This window comes from Stegodyphus dumicola, chromosome 6 (assembly GCF_044657685.1).
Source record: "Stegodyphus dumicola isolate Sdum_Otavi_A_Nest chromosome 6, ASM4465768v1".
NCBI lineage: Eukaryota > Metazoa > Arthropoda > Arachnida > Araneae > Eresidae > Stegodyphus > Stegodyphus dumicola.
This window is the reverse complement of record NC_140773.1, coordinates 16,269,347-16,286,139: the sequence shown is the minus strand read 5'-3', so window position 1 is coordinate 16,286,139 and position 16,793 is coordinate 16,269,347. Positions and strand designations below refer to the sequence as shown.

At 34.5% G+C, this 16,793-nt stretch overlaps 1 protein-coding gene and 1 non-coding gene across 2 annotated transcripts in view; one reads left to right on the top strand and one right to left on the bottom strand.

The window, feature by feature from the left end:
* LOC118205901 (cartilage oligomeric matrix protein-like) overlaps positions 1-16,793 on the top strand; it is a 242,136-nt gene that overhangs the window by 78,325 nt on the left and 147,018 nt on the right. The window lies entirely within an intron of this gene.
* TRNAG-UCC (transfer RNA glycine (anticodon UCC)) lies at positions 15,673-15,744 on the bottom strand. The gene has a single exon. It is a non-coding gene; the product is annotated as a tRNA-Gly (tRNA).

The window sequence follows — 16,793 nt, the reverse complement described above, 5'->3', positions numbered from 1 at the left end:
TAACTTAACGTAGCACGAAAAGAACAGCCACCTACCCCGCGAGCGCTTTAGAATTTCGCTATTCATTTTTCATGTTTTTTATTTCGAAATCTGTAATAATGTCTACGGCCTAAGATCTTTAATTTATCATTCAAATCATAACTGTTTGATTAAACTAAATGAATTAGTTAAAAGCAGTGAACGTATTACTTAAATATTTATTTTATTTTTTATAACATAAAGGGATATAATTTAAAATATATTTCGTTTATGTCTCGAATGTCTAACTGTTGACTTTTGTGAATTTTGCAGCATCATTAATAAGAGGTACTGATAAATCCATTACGTAGTATCGCTTATTTTTTTAATACACATGTAAGTAACATAACTTAAAGTCACATTTATGCAATTTATAATATATTCCACCGATAAGTTTTAAAATCATTTGCTGTTTTATCGTAATTAATATCAGTATTTCGAAAACAGTATATTACCCAGACGGGAAAGTGGTTAGCGATGCTGACTTCCATACCGAAGAGCTTGGGTTCGAATCCCAGATAAGGTACAGATCTTTGTAAACGTATAGTGTCTGTGCGGGATGGAAGCCCTCAATATATATACAGCGAGGCGGAAAGTTGAGTGATTTGGTGGTAGGGAAAGAAGGGTGGATGATCCTCGAACCCGCCCCACTCCGAGGTACTGTCCTTCAAAACTTGGGCGGAATTGGGAAAAGTCGTACTGTCACCTGTATATCCCCCCCGGGGGTTGACTCAGGCAAACGCCTGGGAAGTACTGGTATGGATCTGTACCTAGGCAGTCTCAACCACGAGGGCATAATAACAGACTTCAGAGAAGGCCTGCGGGCTCTCGGGACAGAGTAAGGCTCGGCAGGGACCGTACTGGTACTACCTTGTCTGCCTTTGCTCTGTGGGGGTTGCAACATGGTAGATTGAATTTTGTGTGGGGCGGTGCAAATCTGAGAGGCAAAGTAACCAGGACAGAGCTGCCTCGCACTACGAGTTGTCCTAGAGCTTCAGGTTCTTTGACTTTGACAGTTAATGCCCGTGTCCCCGACCTAAGGTTGTGGCCAGTAGATAGTAGATGGTTTTACCTCCAAGCAACATATTCCGTTTGTTGCTTTTAGGCTAACTTAGGTCGGAAGTTGCTCAGTAAGTCAGTGTAGTAGCCCGGAGTGGCGTTCCGGGTAGCTGCCTGGGGGTGGCGCCTCGGGGTTTTTAGGTAATGTCCTTGGGCGACGGGCAAGTGGCGGGGCGGCACGCAATTCCGATAGGCGTCCTATTAGGCCGCATGAGTACGGAAGCTGTCCCGTTACATCAGCGTTGTCACCTGTATATGCCCAAGGCTCATGCAAAAGACAGGCGGCTTAATTTGCACTCCATACCACGATAAAATTCGTGGTAAAGAGATACCACTATTAAAATACTTGAACATCTGTGTGTGTGCTTGTATAGGTTTAAACAGCCTTCTGTGAAGAAGAAGTTTTAAGCGAACCCATATAGTATTGCCATGCTATCCCAAACCTCTCACTTCAAAGTATTTCTTCGATTTCTTTCAAAATATATAATGTTGGGTTTGGCATCAGTATGATAATAGTAATGCATATTTTTTTTTTAATTGAAAATTTTAAATCCTTGTGCACCACATAGTATTACACAAGACTTACAGAGGTAAGTAAAAAAAAACAAATATAACAACACAACACAAAATAAAATAAACTTACAAATTCACAGATGACACGTAAGAGATAAATTTACAGAAGAAAGAGAAAGCCATTTTATGTTGGACAAATACGTGAAGAAGGCGAGGAAATGTAATATTCACAGAGTTTAACCTAGAAATGAGTTCCTTTCGTCCTTCCTTGAGCTTTGAACAATAGAACAACAAATGTTCGACATTTTGCACTCCCCCGAAACTGCATGAACACAAGTCTGTACTAGATAATCTAAATCTATTCAGATATGAATTGAATTTACCATGTCCAGTTAGAAATTGAATAGCTTCAAAATTGCAGAAAAAGTGTTTAATATTCACTTTGTGAGGAATGGAAGGAAAATGTAGTTTAGTTAAAGAGGCAATAGTAGAATTCCTGTATAGTTCATTCCACTCGAGTATTGTATCATCCCTACTTTGTTCTTGTAAAATGACTTGGGAAGTATCATTGGAGTAATTACTTGAAGATGTGTAGCTTGTTTTGCCAACCAATCAGCCCTTTCATTTCCTAGATTGCCAGTGTGGCCATGTACATGAGAAAAGATAACATCAACACCTTTATTATTAAGGTCTTTAAGAAGAGCATGGGAAGTGACAATTAATTTATTATATGAGAAGATATTCCTAAGAGAATATAAGGATGAAAGAGAATCAGTGCGAATAAGAAATTTAGCACTTAGCGAACAATTGTTAGATATCCACTTAATTGACTCACTAATGCACAGTAATTCCGCTTGGAAAACACTGCATTCATTGGGAATTTTAAAGAGTTTATATTCCAGTTCAGAACCATGATGGAAAACGACATAAGCTAATCCAACTCGATTATTAATTTTACTGCCATCTGTATAACACACAACAGGGAAATTATCATCAACAGAATTGTCATAAATGATAGTTTGAATTGGCAAACGATTGGCAGGATGAGGAAGATCTTCAAACATCACCTTGGTATCGAACATAAATTTGCTGATGGTATCTTTAAACTTTTTGCCATTTAAAACATGAAGGTCAGTCGGAGGAAATCCTGAAATTGCGAAACAGGCTTCGGGCAAATTTTGTAGTACATTAAATAAACTATGAATTTTATCTCGAAAAATAAAATAAAATTTTCTGCGTTTCCGGTTCCGAAACCGTCTTGTTCCACATAACTGAGATTTTAATTAAATTTACTTTAATGATGAAATAAAAAAAGAATAAAAGAAATGAGCTAAAAATACGAGAAGTACACAGGGGACATAACTTTTATGACGGTAAGCACATTAAAAGAATTCTATCTTTTTTTTTAATCCTGCAGACCATATGCGTCTGAATCGAATCCACATGTAGCAGCAAAAATGGGCAATGCTTTCCCATTTCCGTTGAGATGAAGTAATAAAAAAGGGGTTTTCCTTAGCTCTTTTTTTTTTATTGTGCTGACAACGCTTTCAGTGGTACGTCCGGTTGCAAAAATTGGTCTAGAGTCTCATTCTTACGTCATGCTGTGTTCGAGCATGCAAGAAATCCCTCTGGCAGACGACAAATCCGCTTCACATAATCATCCTTCGTGATTTACAGCATTTGTTTTTCAATGCCTTGTGAAAAAAAAGACACTCGATATCAAATATTTTATTTCTGTATTTATTTATTCTTGTAGTATCTGAGCAGAATACAAATAAAAGGGCATTAAGATAACGTAAGCAGTAAAATTGATATTTTCGATCACTATATAAAGAGAGAACTGCTTGTTTTAAAACTGCGCGTTTTTTGTTTGGGATTTAATATATTAAGTGTCTCAAGTGAAGTTAGTGCAAAAATTTATAAACAATCTATTGAGAATTAAGGCATTAATTTATTCTCGCGCAAGTGTTGAATACAGTGCAACATATGAATATAACTGGCGCTATAAATAAAGGTGATAGACTCATCATTGATCAAAACTTTGGTATATCAAGAAGTGCACAATAATACGGAACAAGATCTAAGAGGATGTATATGTAATGTTACTAATATTTCTGTAACATTGTGCAATATAAAATAGAAAACAATTTCAATTGCGTTGTGATTACACAATAGCAAAAACCCAGTTTAAGATAATTTAGTGCAGTGTTTTCAGTAAATAAAATAAACAAATTAAGCAAGTCATAAGGTATTTCTCCCACTTCCCTAGCGTGCCTTCTTGGTGTAGTGGTTCTGCACACTGGGCCGGTATTCCAGAGGTCCGTGGTTCGATTCCCGGAGAAGGCGGTTGCATATTTTTCATCTTTCCTGCTTCCAATTAGCCTAATGACTGCACAAGTGGCGCCCGAACTAAAAAGGGTTGTGGATGATGATTCTCCGCACCCAGGATTTAGCGACTAGGTCCCCTAAAACCCTAGTCACCCTTTAAAAAGGGGAGTATATAAGGTATTTCTCCCACTTCCCTAACGTGCCTTCGTGGTGTAGTGGTTCTGCCCACTGGGCCGGTATTCCAGAGGTCCGTAGTTCGATTCCCGGCGAAGGCGGTTGCATATTTTTCATCTTTCCTGCTTCCAATTAGCCTAATGACTCTACAAAGTAAAATATCTAACATTTATTAAGAAAGTTCGTCCATTGAATTTAAGTTACAGGATTGAATATAACATATGGTGGCAAGACTATACTTTTAAACCGAAGAAACTGTACAAAAATTCACATACCTTGTTATTTTAATTTTATAATGGCTCAGCACATTTTTTTCACATATAATGTACACATATAATCAGTGGGCTCACCACATTTTTTCAACTTCATATTTTAGTACTGCATTAGCTGTAATGTTATAAGATATGAGGAATACCTTGTAAAGCAATATCTTAAGGTATTTCTCCCTCTTTCTAGCATGCCTTCTTGGTGTGCCTTCTTGGCGTGCCTTCGTGGTGTGGGGGTCTGCACGCTGGGCGCGTATTCCAGAGGTCCTTGGTTCGATTCCCGGCGTTGCTCATTTTTCATCTTTCCCGCTTCCAAAAGTAGCTAATGTCTGTACGAAATGTAAAACTAAAATTAATGTAATAAAAAATACAAAATATACCGATCACCACCGGGGACATAAGTAACAAAGGAGCTGGGGTGAGTTAAACTTGAACACTATTATACTTAAGTAAGCATTATGTTACACCGTTTCCTTACATAACTATAGGAATTAGTTAGCATTCTTTTCCGACAGTACAGTTACCAACATAATGGCAATATTTAGCCCACTCATAGAACTTCAGTTCATTTTTTAGATATCCTGATTTAAAAGCCCGCGTAGAGGCCTAAGCCCGAGAAAGGGCCAACTGCTATTATTTCTTTGAAAAAAAAAAAGGGGTATTTTTAACCCTGCTTTGAGTCTATATTGAACTCAGCTATAAGTTGCTACTTAGTTACCTAGGTTCCTTGGCATTTTATCATAGATAAAGTAGCGAGGGACATTACAAGGTATATTTTATGAATAGATTAGATAATACAGAAACTTTATGGACGAAAAAAGTCAATTTAGGCAGTGAATATGCTCTGAATAATTGCTTTCCAAATCGCTTTTAGTAATTTTATGTGATTTAAACAAAATGAAATATTTTTATTAAAAAATAGGAAGAATATTAAATATTTTCTATAGAACTGCGCAACGGCTAGGCTAACATCAAGCTAGGATGCTGTTGAAAATCGCATTGGAACAAGGGTTTTAAAATCCCCGGTAAATTTCATCGTGTAGTATTATCAGAAATAAATTCTTTGATGTCAGTATTTAAAATTTTCGTATTAAAGAACATCAATCTAAAAGTACGAGAAAGATTTATATATCTGCTACTGTTCATCCTTCTTCTTCTTTTGAATATTTTTTCATTCTCTTATACTAAAATTATGCAAAAATTCGTTTTCAGTCCATAGGGCAGTTTCCCTAGAAGAAGGACTATTAATTTTGTTTTGGCATTTTTCGTTCATTCGCTATAAATATAAGTTGACTTTTCAAATTTTTGCCACCAAATATTAGAGCCCTGTATTATATTTAAAGAAATGAAATAATTAAGAATCTGCATAAATGTATGTATATTTCTCGCATTATGATAAAACAACGGTATGTAGAGCAATCCAATTTTGAATAATGTACGTTTCCACCCGAATATGGGCATCTGGAAGCCCAAATTTGGAATTTTGAATTTGTTTTATTATCTATTTCATATTTGGTAAAACTTTAACGCGTTTTTGATTAAGAAACTCAACGATTTCAAAGCGAGCAAAGGCAACACTCTGCGGAAAAAAACCTTTTTATCTCCGGCACGCGAGGCTGTGTATCGGAAATTCTAAAGATATGGTCATTTTAAAATCATTTTGCGATATTGCAGTTGAACTGGATTTTATGGTTAAAGTGAGAAGAACATGATATTTAATAAATAAAGGTAACACACAAAATGTTAAAAAACACTCCTTTCGACGTAATTTAAAATCTGAAACCCTTCAGACTTTTATAAGATAAGACTTCAGACTTCAGACTTTTTGCCCACATTCTTTTTTTAATCTGAAATCTCTTCACTATTCAAGTTTTTATAAAGTTGCCAATTTCGCGTTTTCTTTTGCTTTACTTAGCAAAAGACGCTGTGCGTTTACCTCATTTGAAGTGAAAAAGTGGATGCTTGAAAGCAAAATTTTTTTTTCCTATTTTCTTGAATAAATCACTGACAATTCTTGAGTACACTATTGAAAAACCTTTGAACACATCTATTTTCTTGAATTAAATCACTGACATTTTTTTTCCTTTGAAATTTACGTTTACCAAATTGTAATCAGCGCAAAATAGAGGTTGGATTTTCCCAATGGTTAATACTTAACTTAGCTTGCAACACTTACATCTATTTATTGATAGAGATACAACGATGAATGCTTAACTAGTTTCTTATCTGTTCATTTTTGTAACATTTAACTCACGATCATAAAAGACGTGAGAAATTCGCGTTGGTGATTTATGCCTTACTTTCACCACCATATTGTCAAATTATTACACTGAAACTTGTTATACACAGTTTTTATAACAACACTTATATATATATTTGTAATTGTAATAGTTTTCTTACTTGCTTTCTCTGCATATACAGAGGCTGTTCACACATTTTTTAGACGAGGTATATTGTATTCTCAAAACTAAATTACATAAAATTCTTGTGTTTTAAATATTCTATTTGACATCCCTTATTCTGAACTATCTTTTGACTCTATATTTCCAGGATAACAATTTCCAGGATAATAATGCCTTTTGAAGAAGAAATATTCTATCCCATTCTTCCCGAAGAGCTTTCCAGAGTCCTGTTAGGGTTTTGGGACAATGTTTGGATAATGCAGTTTTTAAAAGTCCGAAAGCACAAAAATCCATAGGTGACACATCGGGAGATTTAGTAGGGATATCAGTGAAGAGTATGGCCTTGATACCAGTTTTTTGTTCCATTTCTTTTAGGAAATTTACAGTGGATTTTGATGTGTGACTGCTAGCTTTGTCCTGATGGAGTCTCACAAATGGATGGCACTGTGGGTAAAGCGATGGTATTTCATTCAGAACAATTGGCGATAAAATATGTTCCTGATAGTATTTGGAGTTAATCTTGACATTTTGTTTCCACTCTCTTTATTTTTAACTTGCCATTATAAGAAAAACTAGCAACAATCATGAATCCCTTAGAAAATTCTTTCGATTCTTTGAACCATGTACTTAAATTTTTTCTCCCCTTTTATGATAATGAATGGCTCTTTTTTTTTGCTACAGTCCTTTAAATACACCCATACTTCATCTATTGTGACAATTGTTTTCCATTTTTCTTTGGATAAGTGTCTCTCATATAGAATTCTGCTGCGTTGAGCTGCAGAATTCTATATGAGAGACTCTTATAGAATACCTGTGTTGAGTGATATGCTTTGGAAGAAGACGATGCACATTGTGTTTTTAGGCTTTCTTAAGATTTAAATCAACGTTTATCATTTTGTTTACAGTGGACACCGAGCATTTTAATGATTTTGCAACTGTCCTTTGACTAGGGGGATTTTCTTTTAACATTAAATAACGTACCTTTGCAATAGTCGAAGATGTCCGTTTTTTCCTTGGATACTTGTTTGGAATTTTTGTCCCACTTGAGGCTCCAATTTGACGTTTTTTTCCTTTCTTGTTGATGATATTACCTACCGACGCTTTAGATATCACAAAACCATGACTCCCACATCGTTTTTGGATAACGGAGTATGCATATTTCTCTTCGGAAAGAGCGTAAATGTAGCCTTCGAACCACTGCTCGCCATTAAATTCGCCATTTTGAATAAAAACAAAACTTTCAAGCCACAGACGATAATTTTTACTTTTGAAAACATAGTATACAATTGCAATTACTTCTTTTGAAGCAAACGAGTTTTTATTACCGTTTACCAAAATCGTCTAAAAAATGTGCGAACAGCCTCTGTAAGAAACGAATTATTGCATTCCCTTGTGCATGCTGTCGTGATGTAAGTGGGTAATACACAGAGATAGCAAGTGGAAGATCAGTGATAAGAGAAACTTAATAGTCTACAACTGCAAATATATACACTTATGGTGCACCTTGTTTAACATATGTTTTATGAATACTGACAACAGACTTGTCATCACTGTGTTACCAAAATTTCTTACTGCTGACCGAATTTGAACTTAAAGTATGTCTGAAAGAGACAGCTGTCCGTCAGTGACGTTAATAAAAGTGGTGATTTACATAACTATTTCAGTGTTTGTAAACTTATAAATGTAATTGTGTAATTTAAAAAATTTGGAAGTTGGATCACTTGAGCACAAAATGATTTTTAAGTTAATGTTTTCGGTATACATTTTAGTTACCTCCCATAATCCCACAATAAAGGGAAATTTATGCAGAATTTTCTTCTTCCTCTCCTTTCTCTCTGTCTCTTTGTAAAAAAGTCTTTTCTGAAATAATAATAATAATAAAAAGATATAGAGAATCATTCCTTTTTCCTTAAACAGGAATATAAATTTGCCTTTTCTGAGCCTTTGGATATAATAAAATTTTCTTTTTCATATTCAGTTAAAATTTTTATTTACGGACTCGTTCTGTTAAAATTAATACTATTATTTAAATTTTTTGTCATTAAATTTGATGTAGTTACGTAATTTAACAGAGCGATAACTGATAATTGCGTTTATTATAATATTTGTAGAGCAACTTTTATAAAAATGTTAAGAAAATTGTAACACATTTAATATTTATATGACTAATCAATGACTAGTGTTTTTGTATGTCATACAAAAGAATTTGCATCAAATTTGAGAAAACACAATATTCATTTTTTAAGCCAGACTTTTGCAAATTTATTTATATTAAATGAGTATTTTAATTAACCAGTTAAAGACCACGTATAATTCTTGGCTAAGTTCTGGTACTGAAGTGGTTCATAGGAGAATATAATAACCCTGAAAATGATCCATCATGGATAACAGGGTTATTATGGTGGTTAAAAATTTTGACAGCTAACAACAAGCAAGCAATAAGAAAACGAAATTTATATTAATCTTCAAATTCTACCTTTCTTAAGTCATAAATATAACATTTCCGATACAATTTTCCTTCTTTACATTTTGGTATGAAGGTTTTTTTTGCGACAATTTTAAAGAAGAGTTACAAAGTTGTTCACAAAAAGAAACTGTACAGCTAAAATGTATTTGATTATGACAAGAGGTGTCTTTTTCAGCCACTGCAGTTAAGTATATAACACCAACTATAATCATGATAAGGATCCTCTAATTTGTTGCCGAACGTACGGGATAATGAAGATACAGAACCAACCTCGAAAATGACCTCGGCCGTTAATTAGAACAATGCGTTTGATCTTTACTTGAGTAGGATAATAATAGTTTTTTCCTCCCAGCGCCCTTCAAAAGCTTCATTGCCGTCAAAGTGAATATTAACTTAAGTTGTTCTAATTTGTTTTATTCATTTTCAAGATCTTCCAGCTCAGAGAAACGTCCCAGATAATGAAAACGGAAATAACTTTCTATTTCTTATTAATTTAGAATTCATGGTCAATGAAATCGGTATAATCTGGATCTCAATGATGGATCGCAGATCATTACAGCCGCAATGTTTAGTACGATGGTTAATGGTGTCATCTGCTATACCGCTTGCTCGGTTTCGAATCATGGAAAAACATAGATGTTTGGTCTATTTCTCATAGTGCAGGGTTTAAATTGCGCCGGATTCTTGCTCTGATACGTTTAATTGTTTTGAGATAAATCGTAGTTCTAACCGAAGCACACCAAAGCTATAAATAAGAATTCTAGCACTTATTTTTTTTAAACCTAAACTACAATTTAGGCGCAAAGTTATTTTAATCTCATAAAACTTCATTTTAATTATAAATTACTCTTTAAAGTCGATTCTAAGTACTAAATGAATGTCTCTTTTTCTCCAGGAAACAGATTCTGGGACGTAGGCGGAGACTTTAAAAAAAGAAAAGCCCCCATACACTTGCCAAAATCTTATTATCCAGAATGTGAAAAACATTGATGAGACTTGTTTTGATAACATGCAAATTTTCCGTTCCCGAAGGTACTAGACGTGGTCACCGTGGTCGTGCCGAGGAATCCGCTTGTTTTGTATTGGTGGTTTTTGCCAAGGACAATAGAGAAACAAGGTTACGCTCTTCCCGACGATGACGTCACTTACATACAGAAATGGGAAAAACGGACACAATGGAATCATTGCCTTTGAATACAATAGGAATCATTGACGTCATAAAAGAGGAATTCTTGTAGTATAGTAACCTTGGTTTCTGTTACGTTACGTTTACAATAGAATATTGAAAGGAAACCATTGGTTAAGTTTCTAATACCGTCCAAATTACACTTAACACAAGGAAAGGCACAAAAATATCCAGCGTTGATATTTAACTCGAAACAGAGCACTTACAAACTTTTATGAATTATAACCAAATATGGAGGATGTAAGTGCTCATTTGTACAAATTCTCACTTTTGTTCTCGTCATTTCTCGGATTCAGGGGCATTTTTTTCTCCTTTCACTCTCTTCTTGACATCTAGAATTATATTGGTAGAAGATCGATGGATTCTTCTTTCGTTCTTTTCATACTTACACTTTTTCCGTTAAAATTTGTTTCCTTACTCTCATATTGTTTCTAACTTTCTCTCTGTTTTCATGTGGTGCTTTAACTGTTTTATCTTTTCTCATCACTGTAATGGAAAAACAAAGAATGATCTTATTGTGTGTCATTACTTGAAATAACATAATTCATTCAATTGCGTATTCAGGGTTCAAATTCCCAAATTATGTTTGAAAGCACTTGACCCACTTTGTTTTCAAAATGCTCTTGTTACGAAACTTAAAAAAATTAACGAAATACAAAGAAAACGCAAACAAAATTTAAGGTTTAGTGTATCGCAAAATATATTTGTAATTTGAATAAATAAAATAAAATTGCTTTCAAAAATTAGATATGATACAGTTTCCTGTAATTACGATTGCTTTCAATTTTTGATCGAAGAATTAAGATTATGATTTATACAACGGAAGAACATTGTGATTGTAGGATACAGCCATGACCCATGTATGGTCTTATACACAATTAATGGACTCGGATTAACTTTATTAATTTATTCACACGCACAACGTAAACTATGTACAGATAGAGGACAAAATAATACGAACACCTATAAAGTAATGGAAAAGCTTTATTAATAGGGGGTTAGACCATACTTTGACTGAAGTACAGACTGAATGCGACGTGGGCTAGATGCATAAAGGTCATGGACAATATTTAAAGGAATATTAAGCTATTCCTCCTACAGAGTGGTCTCTAATTCCGAAAGTCCGGATGGAGGTGGAAAACGGGAACGAAGTTTGGACTCCAAATATGCCCATAAAAGTTCAATAATATTCAAGTTCAGAGACTCAAGGGGCCAAGTGAGATGTTCAATTGCATCGTCATGCTCTTCTAACCATTCTTGATTACACTTAGCAGTGTGGATAGGGGCGTTGTCGTCTTGAAAAAGCGGTCGCTCTCTAGGGAATACAGTCTGGACGAAAGGATGGACATGATACCCTAGAATGCTTAGATAGTGATTGGACGTGATCCTACAAGTGGCCCAAGACCACGCCAAGATATCGCACCCCATGCCATAATGGCACCACCATGTTTCACAGTCGGCAAGAGGCAGTCAGGATGAAACGCTTCTTTGGGCGTTCTCCAGACATAAACGCGTCCGGTCGTCTGAAATAGGGTGAATGACGATTCATCTGACCATATTACCTGTTGCCACTGCTGTGGGGACCAGCCTTTGTGAACTCTGCACCATCGGCGTCGCTTGAAAGCATTACTTGCTGTCACCAAGGTTTACGAATTGCCACTCTGCCATAAATGTTCACAGCATGAGGTTCGCTTTTGACAGTTTTTGTTGAAACTTGGTCCTGGAGATGACTGTTGATTTCGGATGTTACCTCGGATAACAGTTGCTTGTGCTTTCGTGCTACTATGCGCTTCAAGACCTGTCTATCCCTATCAGCCAGCTTTGACTTTCGGCCACTGTTGTTCTTTGAATACGTCGTCTTACCCTCTTTCGTGTAAGCTGTCATAATGGATGATACCGTACTTCTTACACACCCCACAAGGTTTGCTGTTTATGTAACCCATGCTCCACTTAAAGGCGCTCCAGCTATCATTCATCTTTGAAACTCTGACAGGTCTGACATTTCAAGTTCTCACAGACAGTTCGATCGAAGCATCGCAGGTGATTACTGTTGAGAGATTGGTACCTTCCTCTTCACCCTCACTAGTTGGCAGTCTTCTGTTGCAGGTGGCGCGGCTGTACTGCAGGTATAAATACGTCATACTTTTTCACAGGTGTTCGAATTATTTTGTCTCCCATCTGTACACTTTGTACATGTAGAAATACATCAGTTTATAGAATTGTTAAATTTATAAAATTACCACACTTAGCATACTGAACATTCGACCTCTCCCATCGAAAGCCAGTTTCCAACTCATCCTTTTTCAACTTAGAGGGCACTATCTCTTTTCGGAATTACAGTTTTGAAGGACCAGGCACTACAATGACCTTTTGGAATTGCTAAAAGGGCTTACGAAATGTAATTTGTAAAACATTGTTTTGTAAAGGAACTTACTTGCAAGAAGAAAAATACTTTTGCCTGCCTTCACACTAAATTAGGCTTTCAGGCTTAAAAGTTAGAACGACAGTTTTCCTTTTTTTTTATTTGATGTATAAGATAAGAAAGTTAGATGTGTGAAATACTTCAGCAAGATGGACTTCTTCAGCACTTTTTTTGAAATTTCTGAGATGGTAAGAAAAGAAAGCAGTCTTTTAATATCTGATGCAAAAATTATTGAAAAGTGATCTACAAAAGGTATTAAATAGTTTTATTAATTTCGCTCTCCTTTCCAAGCTAAACCTCTTCCACAAATATGAAGACTTATACGGAAACATACAACTTATGGCAAGCTGCGACAAATTTGGTTTTTTGAATTAACTCTTTAATTCCTTGTATGAAGTAAAGGAAGCACTGTGATCGTGAAAAATTTCGGGTAACAAATTTATCGGAAATATCCATATTGGCAGTTCTCGAATTAATTTTGACTACTTTTTTGAGTGGTATCTGTAGTACAGACAGAATGAAGGATTCTTTATTTCAAAACGGATTGTAAAGTAGATTTAAAATGAACTCAAAATGGATTTTTTTCGTGACATCTGTACGTATGTATCTCGAGTAACTAAAAAAATTATTAGCCGTAGAAGGTTGAAATTTCATATGGGATTGCTATAGCATCTAAATGTGCAGCATATTTTTATCGCAGTCGGAAGTGTCAAAAGTTTATGTATGTACCCTTAGCCGGCTGAACCCTTTGTGGCACTGTGCATCCGGTATGGACACACCTAAAAATTTCGTTCTGTACGCACAGAAAAATTGAATGAAAAAGGATTTACAGGTTACTATAGGTTACTCTGAACCTTCTGTATTTATAGTAGATGGCAGCTAAACACAAACCAGTCCATATATTTTAGCCATGTTTAGCTTTCTAAGACCCTCATTTTTCAAAGAAATCTTCCACATTTTTTAGGGTATAAAAGGAATTATTTGAAAAGAAATTTCTATGTTATTTTTTTGGCTGTATGGTAATCTCCTTATTCTATATTAGTCTTAAAATTTTACCTTGAAATCTTGCCTAAAATCAAACGGTGAACCTTAGGTGTGCCCAGACCGGGCTCACCGATAATCTAGGACAACTAAGAATCTGTATTCTTTGTTGCTCCGCATCTCATCGGTCAGTTCTTTGACAAAAATGCTCGTTTTTTCGTTTCTTTTTGAAGCTCTATTCAATCGGTATGCCCAGTTTGGGCCCACCCACAGAATTAAAACGATAAGTGCTATCTTCACAAAATTTTACTTGTGTACTCTCTAGGCCTAATTAGACTGCCTACCTTTTTTTAAATCAAAACTCCGATTTTAAAAGGTAGCGTGCGGGAAAGGATTAAAAATGTTACCTGGTTTTTGTTTTCGCAATCGTTCGTCGTACACTTCCAATTACAGAGGTGTTTCAAACGGCGGAAATATTCCTTTTTTGGCAGTGTCAGATTAAAAAGTAATTAATTTTGGACAAATGACGAAATCTAAATTTCAATGCGCTTTCCCTTTTCCTATAGTTACATTTAGAAAAGATTTATACTCGTTATGATTAAAAAAAATTAGAAATATGAAAGTTTTCAGATTTTAAATTAAGTCCAAAGGGGCATTTTTTTTCAACGTTTTGTGTGTTACCTTTATTTTTTAAATATCATGTTTTTCGCACTGAAACAATAAACTTCAGTTCAACAGCAATATCGCAAAATAATTTTAAAATGAGCATCGTGCGCTGGAAATAAAAATGTCACCCCCCTGTACGGTGTTGCTATTGCTCGCTTTGAAATCGTTTGGTTTGTTAACAAAATATTTGTTGAAGTATTACAAAATATGAAGTCGATAATAAAACAAATTTCAAATTTAAATTAGGGCTTCCACATGCCCATATTCTATGGAAGATTACGTTATTCAAATTTTGATGGCTAAAGCTACCGTTGTTTTACCACAATGCGAGAAACATGCATATATTCATGCAGATTCTTCATTATTTAATTTCTTTAAATATAGTACAGGGGCTCCAATATTAGGTGGTAACAATTTGAAAAATTCACCGTTTATAACATAATATGCCAAAACGAAAAAATTGCCTCTTTAGACCTTAAAAAAAAAAAAAAAAAAAAAAAAAAAAAAACAGAAGTTTGAAATCCATGTGACACACATTGACCGTAAAATTTAATTTCAAAATTGGCAGTTTCTGACGCACTTTTCAACTTGCCTTGAGGAATCTGTTAATTTAGAATAATTCGAGGAAATAAGATTCAACTAAATGTAACAAAAAATGTGTGTATTTAGATAGGGTTATAAGAAGTTATGTGGTATCCACATTAGAGTTTTTGTGACATTAATATTCCTTAATATCACAGATGTGTAAAAAACTTACCACTTCAGAATGCGTCGGAGTCAATAAAAGTCGAATAAAAGTTCAATCTCAGAAATAATGTTTCTTTAAAAAATTAATTAGCCTGTAAACAAAATACTGAATAAGTGTTCAGCAACACAAACTAATAAGATATAACATTTTTATATATAATTTTAAAGAATTAATACTTTGAGATATAAAGAAAATTATATTTATAATTTGCGCTATCCTTAATCTGAAATAAAAATGTACAGTAAAATGAAATTTTTATTAAAAAAAAATGGGAAACTTCGATATGTTCGCTTAAGGTAGTACATTAAAATTGTAGCCATTTTCCTTATTAGAAAGACAAACCTTAAAAAATTCCTGAATCTTTCTATTAAAAAGGAATATTAAAAAATATGTAATTAATTTTTAACATTGATTATTATTTTATTTTCAAAAAAGCAAATTCTGCGTCGGCCGGGAGTCGAACCCGGGTCAACTGCTTGGAAGGCAGCTATGCTAACCGTTATACCACCGACGCCTTGCGCAATGTTTCGATCTTTACCATTTTAAAGATGTAAACGAGGACAGTGACCCTCTTCAAGGTTCATAGCTTCTTACCTTGCTTCACGCTTACAAAAGACTTTACAGGGAAAGCAACTGTACATGCATCAGGAATAGATTACGAACCGGCATTATTTACAAGGAATTCTTTTCTCTTGTTAGTATTACATGGGAATGTTATCATTGTTAACTGTTTTCTGATTTAGAGTTAGTGCCTTAACAAAAGCGTTCAATGGGTATTGAAGGATTTAGTTGTATGCCTTAACTGTTATCTTTTTTAACGTTAGGATGCTTCTCATAAAAAATGTATGAACATTCTGAATAAAAACGGGTAACACTCTGCATATAGACAAAAAAAAAAAAAAAAAAAAAAAAAAAAAAATTCTGTATCTGCCCTTCTATTGGGCCGTTTGAAGAAATTTAACTTGCGTTTTTCCTGTTTCAGAAGCGAGATTTAGGATATGTGTTAGATTTATACATATAAGCCTTGTTCGGTCGGTTTCGAGGGCCGTAAAAAATCTCCAAATTATCGTTGATGCCAATGCTGCAAAAAAGAATTACGAGAACCCTAATAATTGCGGTAAGAAAGAAAGTATAATAGTAAATAACTATCTAAGATTGATGTTTTAATTTAGATGAAAGGTTAATTTCATATAATATTTTTTATTATTATAATTTATATGAAAAAGGCTAAACATGACTGAATGGAAGCATAAGAGCATAACTATTTCAGATCATTATTATAATTTATATAAAATTTGCTAAACATAACTGAATGGATGCCTGCATCGCTTTTTCGCTACCGACTTATCGCTAAAGCATAATTTCATCTCGTTGGTTGTATAAACGTAATTTTCTATAATGAATGATGCCTTTTCTTTGAAAATATTCTCGGTAAAGTGCAGAATCGCTCACTTATTTGTTTGCCGCTTTTTACAAGGGTAAAAACAATTGGATTTTTGTTAATTTTCTTTTACTTTTTAAGTGAAAATAGGTCGATGTGTACATAGATAAAGTCAAAGGTGT